The sequence below is a fragment of the Rhynchophorus ferrugineus genome, unplaced genomic scaffold (genome assembly GCF_030347505.1).
Source record: "Rhynchophorus ferrugineus isolate W39M unplaced genomic scaffold, kcgeb_rfMv2 rfM2, whole genome shotgun sequence".
Classification (NCBI taxonomy): domain Eukaryota; kingdom Metazoa; phylum Arthropoda; class Insecta; order Coleoptera; family Curculionidae; genus Rhynchophorus; species Rhynchophorus ferrugineus.
This window is the reverse complement of record NW_027472581.1, coordinates 76948171-76973685: the sequence shown is the minus strand read 5'-3', so window position 1 is coordinate 76973685 and position 25515 is coordinate 76948171. Positions and strand designations below refer to the sequence as shown.

The 25515-nt window shown below is 29.7% G+C and overlaps 2 protein-coding genes across 3 annotated transcripts in view; one reads left to right on the top strand and one right to left on the bottom strand.

Annotated features, from left to right (window-relative positions):
• Positions 1-5769, bottom strand: part of LOC143190536 (transient receptor potential cation channel subfamily A member 1 homolog) — a 48857-nt gene extending 43088 nt beyond the window's left edge. The window contains exon 1 of one of the 2 annotated variants that reach the window (XM_076394879.1): positions 5598-5769. The gene's annotated coding sequence lies outside the window, so the exon portion shown is untranslated. Of the gene's footprint in view, positions 1-5365; positions 5438-5597 lie in introns of those variants that run through there. The other variant, XM_076394880.1, reaches the window with a different exon arrangement.
• A 19084-nt stretch (positions 5770-24853) lies between these two features.
• Positions 24854-25515, top strand: part of LOC143190535 (potassium channel subfamily K member 6) — a 91646-nt gene continuing 90984 nt past the window's right edge. Inside the window, exon 1 of the mRNA XM_076394876.1 lies at positions 24854-24958. The gene's annotated coding sequence lies outside the window, so the exon portion shown is untranslated. The remainder of the gene's footprint in view (positions 24959-25515) is intronic.

Here is a 25515-nt window from a genome sequence, read left to right as displayed (position 1 = left end):
AGTTAAATAGAATATGATGAAGCAGCATCACCATATGGTTCTAAAAGTGTTTGACGTCCTGCTTATAGATTCAAATCAAACAACAACAGTAATAAATGTTGAAAATTGAATTTTGAGCGTTTCATAATTAGCATCTGTATACACTGAATAAGATAATTGTTTTAATTGGCAGTTAATAATTTATGTTAACATTTTTTAGTTAACAGTTGGCTTAATTTATTTAATGGTTATTTACATTATACCTCGTATTTTTACCAATAAGTATCGCTGATTAAAACACATGTCAGCATCTAATACGTTCTGTCAACAATATTATAAATTAAAATATTTGCCAACAGCCATGATTCGAAAAATCAATGTTGTTCAGTTCTTCAGTATAGCCAATAAAAATGTACATATACGATGATCATTCGAACATAACACATCATGACTTGTTCAGCGGATAGTTCTGTAGCTCTGACCGGCTTTCACCATTTTTTATCTATGATTGACGTTTCCATTCTGTTGCGTAGCTGTAATGTCATGTTTCATTTGTCCAACACGAATAACGACGCAAAACTCTTTATATTGCGCTTGAAATATTCCAAACATCGTTTAGAATCGTAGGAATAGAGACCCAGAAGTCTAAATAATTGTTTCGTATGTTCTTTTTATAATAATTAGTAGGACTATTCCAATTACTTTATATAAAACTATTTCCAAAGAGTATATTGTACAAAAAATGCAGTATTTGTTATATTATTAGGTATTCAATAATATATATATATATATATATATATATATATATATATATATATATATATATATATATATATATATATATACATATTCAATGGACAGTTAATATAACACGAAGAAAAATAATTTAAGAGAAAATAATTTAAAAAGCTATATTGTTTAATGACATATTTAGACCATGTTACCATCATGACCAGTTTATATGTCAAAAAGCGATCATATCAAGTCTATTTCACAGTCAAATATATTTTTGTGTCTCCCAGTGTTTTTAATTGGTATATATATATATATATATATATATATATATATATATATATATATATATAAACTGTTATTTCAGATGAACATTGTCTATATTTATTTATCTAGAATTCTAATCTATTCATATAACTTCTCCTCAGGAATATCTTAGTTTTCTTCAACAATTTATATTTGATTATGTTAATAATTATAAGGTTATATTTCCCGATTCTTATTAATTTCTTATATATGGTGAATATTTAATGAAATGCAGAAAAGAATATCCAAACACTAGTTTTTTTTTTAAATTGGTAATTCAAGAAATGAGCAATAGTGAAACTTAAGAGACACAATGAGTTTACTGGAACATGCTTAATTCAAAACCGTAAGTAAACTATGAATAAAAATTATAATATATTCTAGATGCAACAATATCAACAAAATTACCAGGATAGGTTAACGTTCAGAACTCGCATAATGACAAAGAAAGTAAATTCTAACTAGTTTTCTATCACTGTTTATTAGGGTATATTTTAATATAAGAATATTTAGGAATAAGTACTGATACTGTTGCAGACAATATAGTATATGTTTGAAGTATGAAAAGTACATAAATGCTAGCAGATGAAAGATAAAGATACAAGCGAAGAATTAAGATATGCAATAAATATTTAGATCACAATGGTGGTACCATCAATAATAGGTGAATATACATAATTGAATATATCGATGCTGTTATTTTAATATTGAGATGCAGCTTATTTTGCAACTTTGTTTCGTTTCTTTTGTTTTCATTAATGTTTAATATTATTATTTAATTTAATTTAATTTAATATTATTAATTAATATTTTATTTTGAATTAATATTTTCATCTTTCAGTTCCACTAATTGCCCTAATATATTGGTAATTGTAATTGTGTTATGATGAATTATTTTTCAAAGAGACACAATGTCGTTAAATTTACTTCTCATCGAAATACGAACCATATTACATTAGTGTCTTACTCTATGATACGAGTTTCTAAACAATTAAAATGCCATATATAATCATAAGATAAAGTAAATTGTACTTCAACAAGATCTACAAAGGGACGAGATACTGGAAAATACAGCTTAATAACTCCAAAGGTGTCCTTATTACTTTTGCGTTGCGGCGAAATTACAAAAACCTAATTAAAACACTTGAGGGATGCCCAATTCCTCAAGCAGAATCAGTCAAATACCCCGGAGTATATCTCGATGGTAGGTTAAACTGGAAATATCATGGCAGATGATAAGCAAATCAGATTAGACTCAAAATCAAGCAAGAATCAAAATTCTACGATTAATTATCAATGCTTATCGCTACATAACCAACGAAGAGCTGCACATTTAGTTCGAAATCAAATCGATACGCGAAGTGATCCAAGATTTCATCTTAAAACATGAAATAAGATTGCTAAATCACAGCAACGTGGAAATAATACAGCTAGTGGACAAAACGCAGGAAGATTGAGGCTAACCAAACCACACGAACTTGTATAGTGTATACGTGTATTTTTAACTTTATAGCTTATATAGATTAGTTTTATTTTAATTTGGGAAATACATACTGATGTACTAATCCCATACTCGCCTTACTTGTGTATTAATACAAGTACAAAAGAACAGTAGTAAGTGTAAGATGTAATTAATTTTAAGAAATACATAACTAAATTATATTGAAATAATATTATTTTCATTTAAGTTCACATGCGCTGATTATATCCTGCATTTTGTTCACACTAATTTTATTAGCACAAAAAGTTATTCAGACTTTAATATATCAGTATTTCAGTGATTAAAATATAATCCGGATATAAATTCCTTTAAACTTGAGGATCATATTGAGAAGTTTACGATCAGAAAAACCTTGGCAGTTTTAATTATAATTCTTAAACCAAACAAAGGTTATAGTTTTCCTGGTTCTTTATAATATTACCTAATCAAAACTTTGAGAGGCAATATTAAAGCTACGAAATGTTGACGTATAATATATGGTACAATTAGCAAGTAAACATTTTAAGAGTCATGAATACAATTATAACAATAATTAATGAATATAATAAATAATTGCAGAATATGGATAACACTAATCAATAAACACAAAAATATTTTAATTATGTAAAGAAATACTATTAATAAATTGGTAAAAATTTATTTATTTTCATATATAGGATGAGATTGTATTTTTTTAAATTAACATTTTGCGTTTTAATTTTAATTAACAAAATTTAATCAGATTGTTATATGAATCTGCCATGAAAAGTTTAATACTAATCAGAGCGAATTACGCCAGTATTAAGTAACCTGTCTTATAGTGTTTAATACCCTTTTTAAAAAAAATTAATTGTAACAATCTAATAAATAGCATTTATAAGCTATTTGTTTTTATCCTAATTTGATACGGTTTAAAAATTGCGAAGTACTTATTCTAGGATAGACCTTTTGTCTTAACATCTATGTCTATACATCGAGTTTTACTTATAACTTCGCTAAACTACATCAAATGGTTTTACTCTCTTATTTTGTACCGATTGGGACGAATGAGTGACACTTTTATGAACTTCCGCTTTTCTTCAAATTTCTTCATAACATGTGGCTTCCTCCTGATTTTAATCTCAAGGATCATGCCAAGATACTTGGCTAGATTTCCACACTGGACTATTTACTGATTTACATGTACTTGCTTGTGTTTGATTCTTTTATTGATAAAATTAATATGCAGTGATTTATTTGCGTTGTCACTGTAACTTTTCGGTTGATTTTTTGTTGTCATATCATCTGCAAATTGTAGCAAGAATATTTCTGTGGGAAGTGGGTAAGTCCTGAGTGTACAGCAGAGAAAGGATTGGACCTAATACACTTCCTGTACACCTGCTTCTATTTTCCTTAAGTCAGAATTGGTATCTTCTTGTTTCCCTCTGGAGTACAAGTCAGCTAAATATACCTCTAATATTTTTGTATATTGGCCAGGGAAAATAATTTTATTCTTATGATTTAAAGCGTCATTCCAAAATTTGTCGAAAACTTGAGCAAAATATAATAATATTGCATTGCAACAAACCTTATTTTTTTCTAGTGATTTTTCTATGACTTTCGTGATTTTGTGAAGTTAATTAATCGCGGAGTGTTGTTTTCTGAAATCAAACTGATGATCCAGAATAAGACGACTATTAATTAGGCCCTATGACGCTGTATTACGGCGTGATTTTCCTGGTTTTGTTTCCACCTTCCACTCTTGTGGTGCATATTGTGGTATGAATAAAGCTTTTGTTAGGTTGATGATTTTCTTAGCAGTTCCTTTAATATCTTAACGGTAATAATATCAATATCAGGAGCTTTCTTGGCGCTAATATTATTATTTATTTCTTTCTTAACCTTGGTCAATGTGACAAATGGAATTTTCATCTTTCCTGTCTAATGGCGCGGGGTAATTATTTAACTTGATCCACTGCGTGGTGTTGTAATATTCTCTGGAGGTAATCTGCAAATATTGTAGCCTTTTTTGATTACTTCTGGCCTAGCCCTCATTTCAACCCTCTACATAGCGAATACTCAGCATTATTATTCAGCAGTTATTTGAATATACTAAAATACTAAGATATCTTGACAGGTAAAACATTACCTGCATAGATAGAATGTTTGTCATAAACAAAATTTTTTCACTACGCCATTTTGTTTAAGAGCTCTAGTTGAATGGAAAAAATGCTTTGGCCAATTGTTCAAAGCAGAATATTTTGAAAAATAATGTCCAGTGACATCTAAATTGCTACATTATTATTACATTAAATAAAAAATATTTCTTTCCAAATTATATTAATTTAGAATATTTTTTGCTGAAAGTTATATAAATATTTATAAGCATGGAGTTAGTTATTTATAACTACTTAGTAAAACAATTAAACAAATTGTGGCACACAACAATCTATACTAAAAATGTTAACTATTTAGTCAACAAATATCAGAAATCAAACAAATATTAAATAGATCTTAGTTATTTAAAGCAAGATAACTCACATGCAAACTATATAGTTTTTTAATATTTATTAACCTGAACGCTGAGCAAGAATACGTAAGGATTTATTTATCAAATATAATTAAATTAATCTATTTTTTAAAAGTTTTGTCCAATTTAAAATATTTTTAATACTATAATAAGCATTTCTATAAAAATAATGGTATTTTATATAAACATTCGAAGGGGAAACAAATATATAATTGGAGCTATGATGTTTTCAATTTTAATGAATATTCAGAAATAAAAAAATAAGCTATGGCTATAATTAAATATTTTGTAGATAATGTAACAAACTTTTTAGAAGCAATTTAAACATTCTATAATAAATAAAATATATAAACACTTACCGTAATTGTTATCATTCAATTAATGTTAATTCTCACAAGCACACAAAAAAAAACGAAAATCAAATGTTTCAATATCACTGAAATCCAGAATGCATTTTTATTCAGTTATTTGATAAAATTAATATAATTTTACTGTTTCCAATTCAGTGCATAATTGAAATTACATTTATTTTTGAATATTTAGGCAAATCCAAAATGATATAAATAATTATATTCTAAATATGTACCATACCTATTCTGCATTAATAATTAAATAGGAAAAATTCGGTGTAAACATTCCACTGAAACGGATTATACATGGAAAAATATGAAAACAAAAATGATTCAACGAGTTATTCGACCGGTTATGGTGCAGATAATATAACGGAAATCGAGGACGACTCGTTCTTTACTTGGTTATTCGCGCTGGTCGCCATCCAACTGAAATTTATGAAGCCGAATTAGAATATTTGCCTTAAGAGATGCCTCCTTAACGTTGCCATCAAAGGTCAACGATTAGAACAAGTTTTGGATCGTCTGTTTCGGATATTAAGGAAGTAAAAAATTGGTACTGTTGTGCAAAATAATTTCTGATTCGTGTGTGTTTTCTATATTAGGTGCTGGAATTTATTTGTATTGGCACCCATTTTTATTTGATAAAAGTAGTTTAGTCGAAATAAAATATAATCAATTATATTATGGATATAATCACTAGTTAGATATAGACACAGATTTCCATAGTTTGGACGGGTCTGTCAAATGAAAGAAGTTGAAGAAGAAGAAAGGAGTTGAACGGTACAACACGAAACAGTATATTTAATTAACACTATTTGAAATAAGATAAACGAAACCAAAAATTAGAATTACAATTAGGAATTAGGAAGTCCACCAAAATTTAACTTCAGGAGACAATAGCTAATCATACTCAATCATATGTGATAAAGGATTTAAGCTAATAATGAGCTATTCGCCGTGGACAGGTACAAGAAATTTAAAACAACCTATCATGCTGCTGTCCACCTGTCGTGAGGATGGGAACTGAATAATAGAATTAAACTGAATAATAGGGAATAGAAATAATCAGGGTGAGGCTACAAGATTTGCAGACTTTGAGATAATGTTAACCCCGTACGTGGTGTACTTTGGGCCATTGGATAGAAAAGGATGAACATTTCATTTGTACCTTTTACCGAGGTTAGGAAATAAACAAAAAAATGGTATTATCGCAAAAAGTCTTCTGGTTTTGACTTTATTGCCGGGAAAATATTATAGAAATATCCGAGAAAGGCATAATTAGGAGCATCATCTTAATAAACCTTTCGTTCAGACAATATGTACCACAACTGTGGAAAAATGTTTGTTCTGAACATTTTAGATTCATATATAACTGATTGATATTTCAGACCTATTCTTAATTGAGGAAAATACAAGTAGGTGTACCATAGGGAAGTGTATTGGGACCATTTCTTTATCTGCTGTACATTCGGGACTTGCCTACATTCAATGAAAATGTTGTTGCTACAATTGCAGATGACACTGCAATTCTAACAATTGGAGATAACAACACTGAATCAATCAAAAAGTTACAAATATCTATTGCCGAAATACTATGCCGGACCAAAAAATGGCACATCAAAATAAATCAGTGCATATTGATTTCATCAACAAAATGATCAAGCACAAGCTAGTATAAAAAATCAGCAAGTAGTCTCGTATGGAAATATGACCAAATATCTTGGCATGGCCTTTGATATTAAACTCAGGTGGAATGCAAGTCAAGAGAAATGTAAATAACTCAGGTTGAAGTACAAAAAATGTACTGGTTACTGGGTGGATTTCAGAGCTGTCAGTATACTGATATAATAGGCTTTTGCTTTATCGATAAGCCTTAAAACCACTGTGATAAGTGTTTAACTCTGGAGATGTATCAGCCAAAACAATACCAATATCATAGATATATTACAAAATAAGGTACTGCGGGTTAATGTTGATTGTGGATGGCTCTTTGTTACATTAGCAACGAGAATCTGCATAAGAACCTGAAGGTAGAAACTGTCAATAATGTTATCAAGGCTGATCCCAAATATATGGACAGAGGATTCACCAGCACATCATTATTGAGGTTTATCAACCCCAAGTTAATGATAGCTTAGTATTAATAGAATAAAGATTTGTTGTAGCAAGATATATATATATATATATATATATATATATATATATATATATATATATATATATATATATATATATACTAGAGATCTAGACTAACCACAGGTAGACAATTAAGGCAAGATATTCAAGAAAGGAGCCGTAATTACCATTCACTTGATAAATCGAGAACTTGCCCATTATTCATCTGTTTTGTTACCTTAAGAATTAGGCGAAAATATAATATAAATGACAACTACAGCCGCTTTTGCTAACAAAACTGATTAGAGTAGTTTCCAGATTAACATCTAGCGTAACCTCAACCGAGCCACCAGTCTCGAAATAACGCAGCAACTATAAGTAAGTTGGAAATCTCACGAAGCTTATCCAAGAGCATACAAAAACACTATAATAATTACATGCGTGTCTAAATAAATGGATATCTTAATATATTCATATATCTAAATAGAAAGGAAAAAGTAGAAGAAGGTTGCAACACACTAGGGATCCGACAAGAATATAATTAACAAAAAAACTCAAAACCTTAGATGTTTAGCCTAAAGATTGAAACGAAAATAATGAACTTCCATTGATGAGTGTTATAAGCCTATGAGTTAAATGTCAATTACTGGAGAGCAACGAACCAACCGAAGGTCAAGAATTGAACCGAAGTCAATAAGAAAAAACAGAGTTCATTGCCAAACCGATCTAAAGTACATTGTAGTGAAGTAACTAGTAGTGTTTATAGTAAGTTATAGTAGTAAATAAGCAGTATTTTGTAGTAAAATTGACCTTTTGAATAGAAGACACAGAGGTCGTAAAGGCATGGATTAAGATCATGGAGAAATATTTAAAAATGACGAGTCCAACATTGTCCAAGGCAGAATGATTATGGCCGATCGTCAACAGTGGTTCGATTTGGTGAGGATATTTGAAGTTCTACGACTCCAACAGCAATTTGTTGTTTAAAGTAGCCACTCTCTCTAAACGCCTTCCATGGACTGAAAATATTGATAACCACTAGATAAATTACTGCATTTAGCCATTTTCAGGATAAAAAAACTAAACATATCAAACAACTTTATATGCGAACTTCTTCCTCGATATTGATCCTGTAGCATTGATCAGAGTAGTTTTAGGTCGACCTATCAACATCTGGTATATATTTGAAATTAAGGATTTTGTTCATGTTTTATACCTATATTCCACAATAATATCTGCACTTAATAAATAAATAGTATGTATCTCTCAGTTATTCATATTATTTTATTCATCCTATTTATGATTTTTCTACTCTATTGCAGTGCAGCTTAAGGAAAAACCGATATATCAATAAAATGGAATGAAGCTAATCAATCTAAATGGCGTTTCCTCATTTCACTATGACAGTACCAGACCTCATTCATATTTGAGGACCTGACGAGAAAATGAGATGTTGCAATAGCTCTGCCAAGTAGAGAAATAGTAAAAGGAAAAATTATAATAAAAGATCAAGATCTAACAAGCAGTTAAATATATCACTAAATTATATTAGAAGATAATTACAGATATTATATTACTATTGCATATTATGTTTCCATTAGTAAAATTATATCATTAGTAAATAAATAATGTTGATAATAATATGTGCAAGCATTTCTCATAAGTTACTTATATTATTTTATTCATCTTATTTATGATTTTTCTACTTTATTGCAGTGCAACTCAAGGAAAAACCGATATACCAATAAAATGGACTCAAGCTAGTCAATCTAAATGGCGTTTCCTCATTTCATTATGACACTACCAGACCTCATTCATATTTGAGGACCTGTCGAGAAAATGAGATGTTGTAGTAGCTCTGCCAAGAGAAATAGCAAAAGGAGAAATTATAATAAAAGACCAAGATCTGACATGCAGTTCAATATATCACTAAATTATATTAGAAGATAATTACAGACATTATATTACTATTGCATATTATATTTTCATTAGTAAAACTATATCATTAGTAAATAAATAATGTTAATAATAATATGTGCAAGAATTTCGGAGTTAATTGTTCTTTTATTTCGGAAAAATCAAATTCGACCTTAAAACTGTTAATAGTATATTAATTTAATAGTAAGTAACACCTGATGAATTGCTGTGACTGTGACAGTTGTACTTTTCGCTCATGGTAATTATAGAGGAATATAGAAAAAAATCGCGTAAATTTTAAAGAATGCAGAATTTGATGTTTTTTTGGGTAATTTTTTGGTTAAATTATTATTAATAAAACGGTATAAGTAAAGATTCTGTTATAAATTGCTTTGATTACTTATATTTTTTATATTTATATATATCTATATATATTAAAACTTCTTGATTATGATTATTCAATTTTTCAATTCAATTGAAGCATTTATGTTTGTCCAAGCACTTACTGGATACCCATCTTGATATACATCTACTGACATCCAAACTTGAGTATTCAGCAGTCCACTTCTGTAACTTACCTGCTTATAACTCATCTCCTGTGATAATACTTATTAGAAGAATATGCATTTCATTTCGTATTTTCTTCAAGATGCTTCAGAGCTGATGCATAAAGAGATGATAGTCACCGATTAACATCATAGCTTACTACATAGTCATTCAACGATGGCCCTAATACTGATGCATTATTGAAAGATAATCTTATTTGAAATCGACGAAAGAACGGACTTAAACAATCTATTTAAATTTTACTTTTACTAACATAATTTTTTTTTATATATTTCATACATCAAAACGCCTATTTAAAATTTCTCATCGATCAGTCTTTTTTTTCAGACTACAACCTTTCTTTCATTAGAAGAAATTTTTATTTAAAAGACCTGACTATCCTTCTATTCTGTTCTTAGACTCTCACATTTTTAAACCAATTCAATTTTGTCCCCTATGCTTCTTTAAATTCAAATATTCCCACTCTCTTTCAGCCAATTTGTAACTACTTGAAATTCATTTGCCAATATAATAATATAGCTACAATAATATGAGTTTTTCTTTATTTGGAAATAGCATATGTTTAATAATACCATTCCGTGGATCTATATTATATAAACTTAGTTATTAGGACATAAATCTAATTCACTATGAAGTAAAGTGCTTCTTTATAATTAATCTGCATATTATACACATTCTGTGCAATTTTGCAGAACAAAAAGAAATCCAATATTAAAGTTATTGAGATGTTCTAAATAAAAATATATATGATTGCTGTTAATATCTGAATCAGATAAAATTGATTCAAGATAAATAGTATAAAAGACCAAAACAATTCAAAATTATGTAGGTCGTAGTGCAATTAATTAGTTCGTAATTAGATGACATTAATTAATTGGTCATCGAAAGAGGGAGTGTTTTACAAGAAATTCATAAAATGCGGCAAAAATCCTACAACAAAATTGTTACAAAATCTTTTTAGATGGCTTGGTGGCGCAGTGGTAAAGGCACGAATCCTGCTATTCGAAAGTTCGAATCCTGCTGGGGCATGGTCGTAAATTTATGTTGTGATTGTTTAAACCCAGTTACGGCAGTAACCAGGTTGGGTAAGACCGGATGTCTTCTGTTCTGGGATGTTTCTAAGTTGGTCACTCTCCAGTCGGTAGGCTTAATGCCAAGGACCGTGGTTCGGAGCCTACGTTAAGTAGTAGGTCCAGTGCAGATAAACCCATAGTTGGTAAAAGGAGACTAAAATATGTAAGTATTTATTAAAATATGTAAAAAATATATTTTTTACTATAACTGAGTTCACATCATCACTGAGTTGCTTTTATTTAAACATCAAAATTATTTTTAGTCAAATGCTTTAATAAAATATTGAATAACTTATTAATGAGGTAAAATTTCCTTAAATATAAAAAATAGTGTCATCCGTGTTATAAAAAGGACTTTTTTATTTAGGATTGTAAAATGGAATTTCCAAACAATAAAAATTAGCATTTTTGACATCTACCATTATGTGTTTTATCGAGGTCAAAACAGTTTGGAATATCTGCGTGGTAAAGGATATAATGCCATAGGTGAATGTGATATATGGTATAATAGGTATCATATCTCAAACATGGTATCCTAGGTTCGAAGAAGGTATTATCAATAGAGTTGATATTCGGAATTTTGATATAATGTGTCTTAATATGCATGTTAGTCAAGCTTCTAACGAACTAGCTTTGCCTGGTTTTACTGAAATTGCATTGAATTGCACTGCAGATGTGCTGTAATCTTGTTATTCTCAAAACATGAAAGTTACTAAATGTTTACATTTCTTCCAACTTTTAACAATATGCCACCACAATTTTTAGCTCATTTACATTTAAATTATATATCATAGAATGAAATAAACAAAAATGGGTGTATTGTTGTAATATGTATCGAATTAAATCCAACGTTTTAAACAGTATATATCAACGTTTTCTCTAGCCTGTGAATATAGCAACAATAAAAGTTTTATTTTTCTACATTCTACTGAACAAAAGTTAAGAAACTCTCTTAGTATCATTAAATGATCTAGGAGACAAATCAGAGTTGTTTGTCTTGAAAAATCCCTATTCCATTTCTAACTTTTTCTGGGAGAACTCGAAAACTAAACAACCCACATTTAGAAACCATAAAAAGTCCTATAAATGCAACAAAACCGATTAGAAAATCTAGCAATTGCCTAAAGTTTTCACAAAATAATATATGTTATATTTCATAGCTTTATTTCATCAAATAATATCAATACTGCCTTAAATATGGAAGTAAATTCATTTTTCCAAATTTATAGTATAACCTTAACCCTATTCAATTTATTAAATGCAGTAATTTTTGTACTTGTTGTGTCTTACCACACTGCCTATTGATATTATTTTAGATAATCTGAAATATGTCGCCCAAAGAGACAGTTAGTGAAACGATATGACTTATCTAATGGCAGATATATGTGCAACATCTAGTTTCTTAATATATGATATAAAAGCGGAAGAATAGGTAGTATAATTACAATCATAATCGTTATATTAAAGTTTAACCCCCTTTCGATTCAATTTATGAAAACGTATTTTTAAACCCACAAAACAAAAATTTAAATCCAACTCCAGCAAAAGCCCTTAAAATTTCCTTCGTTTTAATTTAACTTCCTCAGTCAACCCAAAACTTGTTATCTGAGTTACCAGACCTCCAAGTAAATTCAGGCAAATAGTGCAGTTGAATAATAATATGGTTATTAAAGTTATAGTCCCATTATTGTGGTCTCCTGAGTCATATAACATCACATGACTACCCATAAAATACCATTACATCACCTCATTGAGAGTATAGGCTGACGGAAAGATTTTAGAAAACAACACGATGCTTTCTAGGTTTTTTTTATTTATTTTTTTTTACTGTAGTAGTGCATATTAGAATTAGTTCATATAGCAATCAATTTCTTGAGCCATGAATTGTAAATCGATTACAATCTCTCTCAGCTTGAGAAGTAAAACATATCACGAAAAATGACTAGGAAAATACATCATTGATTAAATTATATATTTTTTATATATATTTTGAAAAAACAACTTATGCGTTATGAAATTATAAAATAACCATAAGTATAGCAAAAGCGCCACCCAAATCACATCTACATAATATTGTTATTTTGTTAATTACTTGTTTTGAGATAATTTTGCAAGTCACTTAATATTCGATTATGCAAATATATATAAGTAATATTTTAAAATTACAAGCAATATTTTTAAATTGCCAGGTATTTTAATTATAAATAGCTAACCTTGGTAACACTGTCTCATTAACACTGTTGGTAATTAAGGAAAAGAATTACCAATTTTTTATTTTCTTAGCTATTTTATTTAGATAAAAGTAATTATTATAGATTTATGTATTTGGGCTAAGATCTTAATTGTAATTGCATTTTTTTCGAAAATTTATCAAAGAACTTATTGAAACTCAAATAACCTAAGCAAGAACACCACAAGGAAATTTTATTGTAATCGTCACCCTACAACTAGTATGTACCATTTCCTAAAAATATATTTTCTGTCCAAACATCAAAATCACATATTTTGCATTTTAATTCCAAAGCAGTTTCAAAACACGTTAATAAAATCTGAATAAGTTGTAGTTAGAAGGCACTATACCTGGTGAATATACTGTGTGGCAGAACTCATAGAACACTTGGCCGAACATTGTCATGCAAGAGGATAACAGTTTCGCTAAGGAACCTTGCATCTATTACTCCCTATTGCTGGTCTTTTTTGATACCATGCGTCATTTAATTTATTCAATTGATATCGGTAGTCATCTACAGTAATTCGTAATTCACTGCAACTTGTTGATGACATGTGTACAGCAATATATTATGACTGAATGTTGATATCGATGTTTCATGACTTTTTAGTGCCTGGTCCTGTCATCAATAACTCATTTAGAACTGGCAAAATGACAAACTTTTGTCAATATCATAGGGAATTAAAATATAACCATTGGGTTATGTTGTGCTGGTGAAAAAATAAAATTGCCACAATTGGTCCCACCACCAGACCCATTTATGTCGCGCAGCGCATATTGTACAGGACTTATACATATACATTTCATATACAGTTCCTAGGTACTATACCCTAAAAGTTTTTTGGTAAAATTAAAATTTGTATGGGAAATAAATAACAAAATCTTAAATAATTGCAGGTACAATGACATATTTATCACTTACTAGTAGCGCTGTTACCACTAGAAAATGCCGATCATCAGTTCTTAGATATTTGTTTAATTGGCAATCTTGATACCGAAATCGAAGCGTTGTGCTCACAATCTATGATGGAAGCAAACAAAGATTGGACTACAAGTTTTAACGTGGAATTCTGTGTATTCTGTCTGATAACCACAATATCGTCATTACGAGTGTCGGTTGGCATGTGAGGAGCGGCTATTGTTATTGTACGACATTTGTAAGATATATGTAGGTGATAAGTTCACTAGGTCATCTAGTTAGTTATAAATCTAGGTATATATTTTTTATTATTTAATAATTACATTGTTACTAGTCGTTTTCGACTAACCTACAATTTGTCTTTATGATAAATTAAATCTAGGTATAAAACTAGCAGGACCCATCGGCCCTATCTCAGTCTCTGGCGAAATAATGTTTATACATGTCACTGCTGTATTTTGTATTATATACACTTCACTATACAACACTACACACGATCAGATAGTTTAATTATTTTGAGTTTGTGTCCTGCTCTTGAGGTATCCAAAAGTTGCAATACGTCAATATTCTCATGAGAATGGAATGCCTCATGCCCCCTTGCAATTATCTTGTGTCTGAATGTCTCGATGTAGGTAGTCAATTCTATAGTATTTAGGTGCGTCCACAATATTTCTGAGGACTTTGTTCTGACAAATTTGTATTTTCTTTATGTTACTCTTTGCAAAACATTCCATAATTGAACTCCGTATGTTCAGATAAGCTTCGGTATTTGCTTATATAATAGCAATTTATTATGTACTGATAATTGTGATTTTCTTCCAATTATCCAATACATTTTCTTATATTTCAATTCCAGTTCTTTTCTTCTTGGTATGCTCCTTCTAAGGAAGTTTTGCATCAAGATTCATTCCGAGATATTTAGTTTTGTTGCTATATGGAATGATAGTATTTAATGTTATTAGTGCTTGTACGATCTCATTGTAGGTGAACTGCACATCCACAGATTTACTTTCGTTAATTTTTATCTTACAAGCTTGCGTCTAATTATTTATATTGTCAGTGGCCTGTTGTAATTTTTGTGTGGCTTTTTCACTATTGTCTCCGACAGCTATAATCGCAGTATCATCAGCAAATGTAGCCATCGTAATATTCTCCATTTGTGGTATATCACAGTGCACTTCCTTGTGATACACCTCCTTTAGCTTCTTTTATTATAGAGTAAGCTTCTTCTTGTTTAACTCTTTCTTCGGTATGTTGGTAACATTTTCTGTAGTTTATAAACAAGGCCTTCATGTCAAACTTTATCGAAGGCTTGTGCTACATCTAAGAATATAGCTGAGCAGACTTTTTGACTTTCGTAGGCTTTTTCAATAACATCTGTTATTCTGTGGACCTGGTCAATTGTTGTGCTTGTTAATATACCCAAACTGGTGTGTTGGTATTAGGTTTTTTCTCTCTGTATCTTGGTATATAATAAAACCTTTTTACCGATTGTATTAGTTATTAGATTTAGTTCATTCAACATTTTACAGGGACAACATTCGATTGTTAGCCCCAGCAATATTTTTCTCAATTTTTACTAGCTTGAAGAATATATAACTATACTTTAGACCTTATCAAATCTGACGAATGAAGCGTTTCACAGAGAAGTATTACTTCACTATTTTAATATGAATAAAGGTACTCTTAAAATTATTTAAATTTTTGTGGAAGTATATGGGAGATATATTTCATCTGTGGAATTGGGTAGAAAGTGGTTAGTACATATTACAAGTTGTGATTTTAGTTTTTAAATTTAAGGAAATGAGCTGTGAAATTGGAGAGATCACTGGATTAGTTTATCGAACATTTTGAAGTATCATAAGAATAATATTTATAGTTGGCATATAGATTATATGCGGATTTGACAACAGCATGCACGGAACAAGGAAAAATTTTTAGAATTTTTATGGCAAAATGCAGTCATAAATTAATATCCTTGAGCTATAAACATCAGTGCCAAAGCTCATACTGTATATTTGCTGACAGCAGATATCTTCAGTATTTAATGGTTTTGAGGTTTAATTTTTAAAAAAATTAATGGAAGATAATTACGATTACGATTTAATTTCAACACCTAATAATAACATCCAGAAAAATACTGTAAAAGAACAAAAACTCATAAAATGTTTTATTACCTTAAGAATACTCATTTGCATAAGTTGCATAAGCAAGTTTGAACAACGGATATTATTACAATTTTACACAAAATTTTAAAAAAACTTTGTTGAACATTTTATCTTTGATTGGTGCAACACCAGTGCATATATAACAATGTATAAGTTACAAACATATATAACAATTACTGCAGACTATAAAAACAAAATTACTCTCTCAATGTATCATATGTCAAAAACTAAATATATTAATGTAGCATTATTGCTAGACAATACTAGACTAGGTATATTTTCTGTGTCTTAAAAATAGAATATAATACATATTTCAGCAATCGATAGCATCTAAAAACAACAATTACATTTCTTGATGAAATTTCTAGAAACGAAAAAAATTTATCCTATCACTGGCGTCACAAATCCACGACATTATTTGCAAAATTGGATCGAAGCCATGGAAAATTTACCTATCGATAGTTATCAATCTCTCTTACTGTATTTCTCGTATAAAATCACTAAAATATTTACGAATCAAATCTTCAATAGCAACTATCTAAACAGTTTACCGAGTTAATTACCGATTTAATGGGCGTTGGTGTTTAAATACGAAAATAAGCTACGCTTTTTAATATTTCCATCTACCAGCACACCCACAAGGCATCGTGTTTCTGTAAATGAATTATTCAAATACATTTATAAGAAATTAATGTAGTATTTATCTCAACTTTTTATGTTCTCTTATGTCTTATTAATACAGTTATAACTATACATATTACAGCACTAAATCGATTAAAACTATATTTAATGATTATTTAAGACAACAGCATAACATGTAGTATAAATACTTATACATCGAGAAAGAATTATAAATTAAATCATGGCGGCTTGCATGGCGCAGTGGTAAAGGCGACAGGACGGTCCTCCTACAGTTGCGATAGTCGCGAGTTTGAATCCTGCTGGGGCATGATCGTAAATTTATGTTTATGATTGTTTAACATTTGTGATTGTCCTTAGGAAAGACTGCAAAATCCAACAAGGAAAATTATCCCAGTCATACCACTAACCAGGCTGGATAAGACGGAATGTCGTCTGGGATGATTTTCAAACCCTCGTTGGTAAATGGAGACTTTAAAATATATAAAAAAAATCATATTAGAAATTTGTTTTTTACAAGTTCCTGCTTGACAGCGCAGTGGTTAAGACGATAGGACAGCCCCCCTACTCCTACGATAGTCACGAGTTGATATCCTGCAGGCCAGGGATGTACTTTATGTTTGTGATTGTTATTAAAAATTTCCAGGCAACAATGTAATATTCGACAAGAAATATCCATGCTAGTCACGCCATTAACCAGACTGGGTAAGACCGGATGTCGTTTGTGATGGTCTTCAAATCGGTCAATGGCCAGTCAGTTTATGTCAAATTTAGGACTGTAGTTCCAAGCCCACATTCGTAGTTGACAAAAGAAGACATAAAATTATGCGAGTTATATTAATTCAGCAATAACAATTATACACCATTTTGTACCTGAATATCCAGTAGCTGTTTATAAGGTAGATTGAGGAGCTTAATCCAAATCAGCAGCCCTTTTTTTTAAAATTGGTTTTAGTCTCCGAAATATTCAATAAATTAATTATTTTATTATTTTTGACCATTAATTGACATTTATTGGATTGAAGGTCTAAATCAGAAGTTAGCAGAAATTGAACTTTTGTTCAATGTTTGTTTTAAGAAATTGATTGAGTCTTTTGTACAGGGATCTGTTTCACGCATTAGGGTCCAACAATAATCGCTCGTCATACCTTCGTTTCAAAATACTTGGTATCGTCTCTCAGTTTTCTCTATATTTTGGTGTAGCAGCTATCTTTTCTCGTCGATTTTTGTGTTCTCTCCATAACGTTGGCAGAGGAAATGAAAAGTATACATTTTCACCAAGTGAACACTTGTGTGAACACTTGACAAAACAGTTGCCGTACCTATAGCTTGTCAGTTTTTACTACAGTAAAATAAAAATACTGCAAATATGTATATTTAAGTGTAGTCATTGTTCTTTTTTGTTACCTCTGCATTTTCACGCATTCTGAAGCACAATCATAGCACACAAATTCAAGTCCAAAATGGTATTTAATGTCATGTCGTTAGTTAGCAGTCGTCATGAGAGTGCAGTGCTGCCATCATACGAGATCTCAAGAACTATAATCGATATTGATACACATATTGAGGAATTTGAAGATAATCATTCTTATCTGGAGTCCGAAAAGTTGATACGAATTTTTAAACTTCTGTAATTATTAACACATCTGCTCGGCTGTTTCATACAATAATGCTATAGGAAAACATTTGATATTATTATTGCAGCCCTGGTTTTCAATATTATCTTCAAACTAGCTGAAATTGAAAATTATATAAAACTACAAGTTGGTAAATTACTACAACCGTTTATGAAAATACCTGATTACATATGAATAAAAATACTTTATTCACCAAATTTAGCTCCCTCTGATACTTGTACATTTTGATTTCGGAATATGAATCAAGGGATGAAAACCAGAAATTGGAATCTAGAAGATTGGCTCGACAGTACTATCTGTACAGACGCTCCAACAAGTTGGCAATTTTTGCGTTAATATAAAATAGCTTTATCGGAGGCAGAGTTTAGAATTCTCTGCTACAGACTATTGGAATTTAGAAACACCAAAACTAGGTAAACTATTCTGTATTACTGTTATACCATGGAAATTTTAGCAAAAACGATGCAATTCCTCAAATTCAGAAATTCATCAATGACAAACTGATACAGGCAGATATTTGAGGTATACACAAAGATTTTAGATACAGTTGTAAGCTATTGAGTTGGAACAACGATCATATATATCCCTTCAATCGCATTTTCACGACTAATGCGGCCCTGGTTGTTTCAAAAATCAACCAAACAGTTTATATATACGAAAATGCAAACAAAATATGTTAGTCAGCTATTAAAAAAAGAAGATAAAATCTACTACCAAATATTACTATTCTACAGTTTATTTTAGCTAGAACAAAAATCATTAATACTATTAATAATAAAATAATTGAATCATTAGATTTCAAAACAAAAAATACAGAAATAATTAACCTTTAAAATACATTTTTTTTTCAATAACCTCCTACCTGACAAAAAATCAGGATTACTTTCTTTTTAAAATTAATAATGCCGAAAACTTCTTTGTTTCATTATTTGATTCGTTAAGTTAAATTAATAATGCTTTTGTCCCGTGAAGACTAAAGCGCTTGTTATAGAAATAAAAATCAATACAATACAAAATTGCGAAAATTATTGAGTAACAAGATTCATTATAATAAATACACTGCACGTAGAACAGAGAAATGCAGAAAAGAAATACCATCATGTTTTTTATTACAACATGTAATATATTGGGAAATCACATACAATACACAAAGGAAAAAAATATGAATATAAAATTTGATCGGAAATAACTGATTGTCAAAGAATCTAAATTCAAAACATCCAAATATCAGAACAGCTAAATTTAACGGTTAATAATAATAATTAATACTATAGTTAAATAATACTATAGTAAGTAGCATATATAAAAATAGAAAATATAGTACATAACAACAATATTATATGTTACAGTACCTTCACATATATAAAGAATATTATCAGTTATATAAAACTGAACATAATGTAAAATTTACCAAGCCGAAGAAACAGTTATATATCTGATTTTAGTCATGCTGGTTACCACCAGAGAAAAATTCTGAGATAATCACCACTTTGCTCTATTAAGCTTTATAGATTATAAAGATTAACTCCTCACAGAATATTAATCTTATTGATCGCTATTGTGGTTACACCTAGAAACACATGTTAACTAACAGATCCGGTCAGTATTTGACTTATATAACAGAAACTTGCGGAATAAAGCTTTTGAAATGTGTTACAAAAAGCTTATGAAATTTTTTTTCAACTTTTCTGCAATTTAATCTTTAAACACTTCCTCGATTTAGTTTTGGTTTCCTTAATTAACATCAAACTATTTCAATGAGTGCTAAATCAGGCGCATATGATGGTGGAATATTATAAGAATTTTTGTTAAAAAAACACAAAATAAATGCTGTTACATATGTATGGTGTTTTAAATTAATTTTCGTAGTAATATATCAATTAATCCTGTAGTTTTTATAAAATAATTCGGTTTATTTCCACATGACCGGCAGTTCTCAGGGGCATTGTTTTGCCCAGCTGCAAGTCTGCTTTTATATATTAACATGACCGCCCTGTTGCGGATCATCCCTAAGCCACTAAGGATAACTAGTACAAATTCAGTAGTTTCATCAAAGTTTCGGTTCTACCCTTTTAAATTATTAAAAACAGATTCATTCCTACATCTAAGTTTTCTAATTTTTCGGCATTTTTTAGTATAAACACGATAATTTATAACATTGCATCTGTCAGTAGATGATCCTTGTATATATCTAATTACTACTAATATTTCTTTGTTTTCAGTTTTATTTATATAAATCTTACTCATATTTCTAACTTTCTAAATTCTATAAAATAATTTATTTGTATTAAACTGGATTAAAATTAATTAGATGTAAACTATATTTTTTAATTTTTTATTATTTTATCAACAGTGAAATATCTAACAGTGAAATGGTCCATCATCTGATGTTGCAAAGACCTGATGTTGTCTGGGATGATCCGTAAGTAGGATAATTTTTATAATATATTTGATTTTGATATATTTTAGATATATCGTATATAATTTGTGGTTAATGTTTAATCAGTCTGCAATAAAAAATAAAATGAAGAGGAGCACTAATGTGATCAAATAAATAAAAGAAACTAGTTTAAGAAATGAAACAGCATTATTTAATTCCCCGTATTCTTTATAGAAATCTTGCAAAAATAAAATTTGATTTACTTTTATGACTTGCGATTTGCTTTCCTGCTGCGATAACACCTATATGGCTTTTGCAAAACACAGCTAGCAATCATAGTTAAATATTTGTGTGATATGTTATACAATGCAGGGAACTGTACCTTGCAATCTATCTGTATTTCTAAACGATTTCCGATAAATGTTCCTGTGGAGCCCTCTAGTAGAGAGATAACTTATTTGAGAGATTTTTGCCTGCTTTATTTGTCTTCCATTTCCTGCTGACCCAATTCATGGATAAGTTCAGAGGTATCCCAAGTCGCATCTCTCAGCACAATATAATTCACTTTTTTCATCAGACTTCTCATTTATACCTGAATCAGAGTTGCCATTATGAAACTAAGTTATATAATAAGTTACTAAGTATAAGGTTATTTATATTTAAGCTCAAATATCTACCACTAGCATCATAGTAGATATTGACTTCCTAAATATTCTTCAATTTCAACAGTCAAATTTAATGGTATCTGAGCAATTAATATCAAGAATTTTATTTGCACTTTCAAAGAACGACACATTCTTCCTTACATAAATCTCTTTGTGAAGCCCACGTAGAACCAGAATAAATAAGTGTCTGTTAAATATTAATTGGTCTTATATATTTTGATACTTTTTTATTTTAAAGTGTAGAAGGAAAGAACAATGTGACTATTTTTGCGCTATTTCGCGATTTCAAAAGCCTGTCCCAGCCAAGCCCTGCTACGCCTGGTGAGTATGCTTCACAATTTTTGGTCGAGCGTTGTTGTACAAGAGGATAATTATATTTATTACTAGCTATTGCTTGCCTTCTTTTGTAATAATATGTTGTTAAGTGTATTCAGTTGATTGTATCTATCTGCAGTTACAATTTCATTCGTTTTTAGCAGCTCATTATATACTATACCTTGTTAATTGCTCCATATGCATAGCAAGACTTTATAGTTATAAATATTCCGCTTTTGTGTTGATATGGATGGCCTCCTAGACTAATCCATGATTTTTGACACTTGCGATTATCGTAGTAGATCCATTTTTTATCGCCAGTTACGCTAGTTACGCTAGCCAAAATGTAAAACGATAAAACTACAATATTGAAACGGTTTGAAATGACATTTTCAGTCAGTCGGTCAATTTTTCTGCTTTCGAAACGTTCCCATTTACATTTTAAAATAGCTGATTCGTCAATTGATAAGTCCTCTGAAGGTTTTTTGACAGCTGAAGCTGGGTTTTCGTCCTATAAGTTTAGCGCTTTATTATCTTTGAACTTTTCTGATTTTGCAATATATCCTTTATCAGTCACATCAAAACCACCACTTTTATCGTTGAGTATCAATTGTTGTGTCATATTGTTCTTAATATATATATATATATATATATATATATATATATATATATATATATATATATATATATATATATATATATATATATATATATATATATATATATATATATATATATATATATATGGAAATATAATACCAAAATCTTCTTCTTCTGATACATTTTAACAAAAATTATGATAAAGTTAAACCAAGCAACATAATCAATGTTTCTCACACCAAAGGTGGTTTGACTTTTTATTTTATATTAATTTTCCTAATAATGTACATGTCTGAACATTCAACTATTTACTAAATAATTTATCTTGTTAACTATCATGTATACATGTACTATTATATTGTAAGTTCAGAATTTATATTTCATAACGTCTTTCAGATGTTGTTAGTTTGGTATTAGTATTGTCTATAGTTTTATTTGACTTACTCCATTTACCATTTTATCACATTACTATTTTAAGCAAATTATTTTGGAGTATAATTATTACATCTCCAAATATAACTCCATCTTATTGTAATTTATTATAAAATATTGTTGGTAGTTAATTTAAAATGTTTAAAATGCAATTTCATCTAACTTTCAAGTACTGATTTCTGCGTAGTAACTTGCTTCTTTTGGTGAGAGAAATTGTTCTTCCAAATAATATGTTTAAACAATGTGCACCATTAATCTTAATGTATAATATACATCATTTACTGTTATATATTGTTGTGTTATATATTTTAGATAACTAATTTTAGTATGCTTTGGTCTTTAGTCATAATAACAATATTTAATCATTTTGCGAACTTTATTACTTAAATTGTTAATCCTTTGTCTCCTTGCGCGATGCTTTAAGCAAGATATTATAAACAAAAATTTAAATCGACTCTTGAGTATTAAATTTTTCGCTATATAAACTTGGATTTGCCAGAGATGCATCCGAATTAATGTAGCGGTAATAAGATTTATATACTTTTAACTATAAAGTTTAGAAACTATAAACTTTGGAAATTATTATAACCGTTTGTGGAGATATGTTTGAAAATACCTGATTACGGAAGAATTAGAATATCCAATTCGCCATATCTCTATGGCACACTTTGATTGTGTTCTGAATAGGAATGAAACGGTGAAACACAGAAGCTAGAATATTGCTTCGTTAGAATTCATTAAGATATTACTCTATAAGATCATGTTTCTTTATCCAGGAAATAAATTGATTATCCCAGCTATATATGTTATATTGCATGGTCGATTCGGCCCTGTTTTTTTTAAGAAACGGTATAATTATGTCTGACAGAATTAATGGTTTCGTTTATGTTAGAACAGGATTGGCTTGGCAGTACTGACGGCAGTTGTTCCAACAAGTTACTAATTATTTAGCTTAAAATAGAATGGTTTTCTCGAAGGTAGATTGAAAAACTCAATTGCCCAGCCGCAGACTCTTGGGATTTGGGAACATCAATACTTCATGGCAAACCATTCCATATAGTTTATGCCATGGAAAATGTAGTAATAATAATGCAATTCCGAAGATATTTGATTATGGGCTAATACTGGAAGGCATGGGAGATATTCACCAATAGTTTAGACACAGTTGTAAGCTGTTCAGATGGAACAACAATCATATGTAAATCTTTAATTACATCTTCATGACTAACTAGCACGGGTTCCTCGAAAAAATATGCAAAAGAAATAGTTACACATTAAAGAAATAAATAAAACTCACCACCAAATATTACTTACTATTCTGCTCTTTTTTAACAACAAAGGAAAATTAGTAATACTTTCCACCTTTTATATAATAATGAAAATAACTAAATTACTAGATCACAATAATTGACGTTAAAATATTTTTAACACCGTCCTACCTTAACCAATAAAAATTAGGCTTACTTCCTTTTTATAAAATAATAGTTTTTCTAAAATTTCAAGAACAGACATTTATTTCGGAAAAAAAACCGAAAGAATTTCAGTAGAACTGTTAAATAAAGTTAATCCTAAATTGATTGCGAAGTAAAGCAAACATCCGCTTTAGAAAATCGCTTGAAGATAATGACGTATCTGTATCGAATTCCATATACTATTAAAGCCTAATTAATAATCCGACAATTATGCGTCAACAAAACTGGGACAGTCCATCTGAAATGATTTATCATCTAACCCCAATTAATTAAAATAATGCCGATATCACGTTGGGTACACAGCGTCGAAAAGGCGCTTTGGACACGAGATGCGAAACTCTTACGCCTGTTTTTCTATTTGGACCGAATGACGAGTCAGTCGTCGCACGTTTTTCATCCAAGACGGATCTTTGTCGGGGGTGCGAATCGTAACAACGCCAGAAGACGAGGAAACATCGCCAGGTTAAAATGTAAGTTCGTGTTAAATTTTCTGAACAATTTTCTGCATATCGTTCTTAAAATATTTATAAGAAACAATGTCAAAATGTTTTGTGACACATTATAACAAAAATTATGATTAAGTGAAACTAAGCAACATAATTAATATTTCTCATAGTAATCGTAGCTTGATTTTATATTTTACATTATTTTTCTTAGTACTCTACACGTTTGAACATTCATCTATTCTCTAAATCTTGTTAACTATTATGCATCCAAGTACTATTATACTGTAAGTTTAAAATTTTTAATTGTTTACATCTATTTACTACTGTGCTACATTAAATTATTTCATAACATCTTTCAGATGTTGTTAGTTTGGTATTAGTATTGTCTATAGTTTTATAAGTTTTACTGCATTTACCATATTTTACCACATTAATATATAACCCCAATAATATTAATGTCTCCTTTTATCAATTATGTGTTTATCTGGACTGGGCCTAAAGTTTCACGTGGGCTCCGAACCACGGTCCTCAGCATTAAGCCTACCGACTGGCGAGTGACCAATCTTAGAAATCATCCCAGA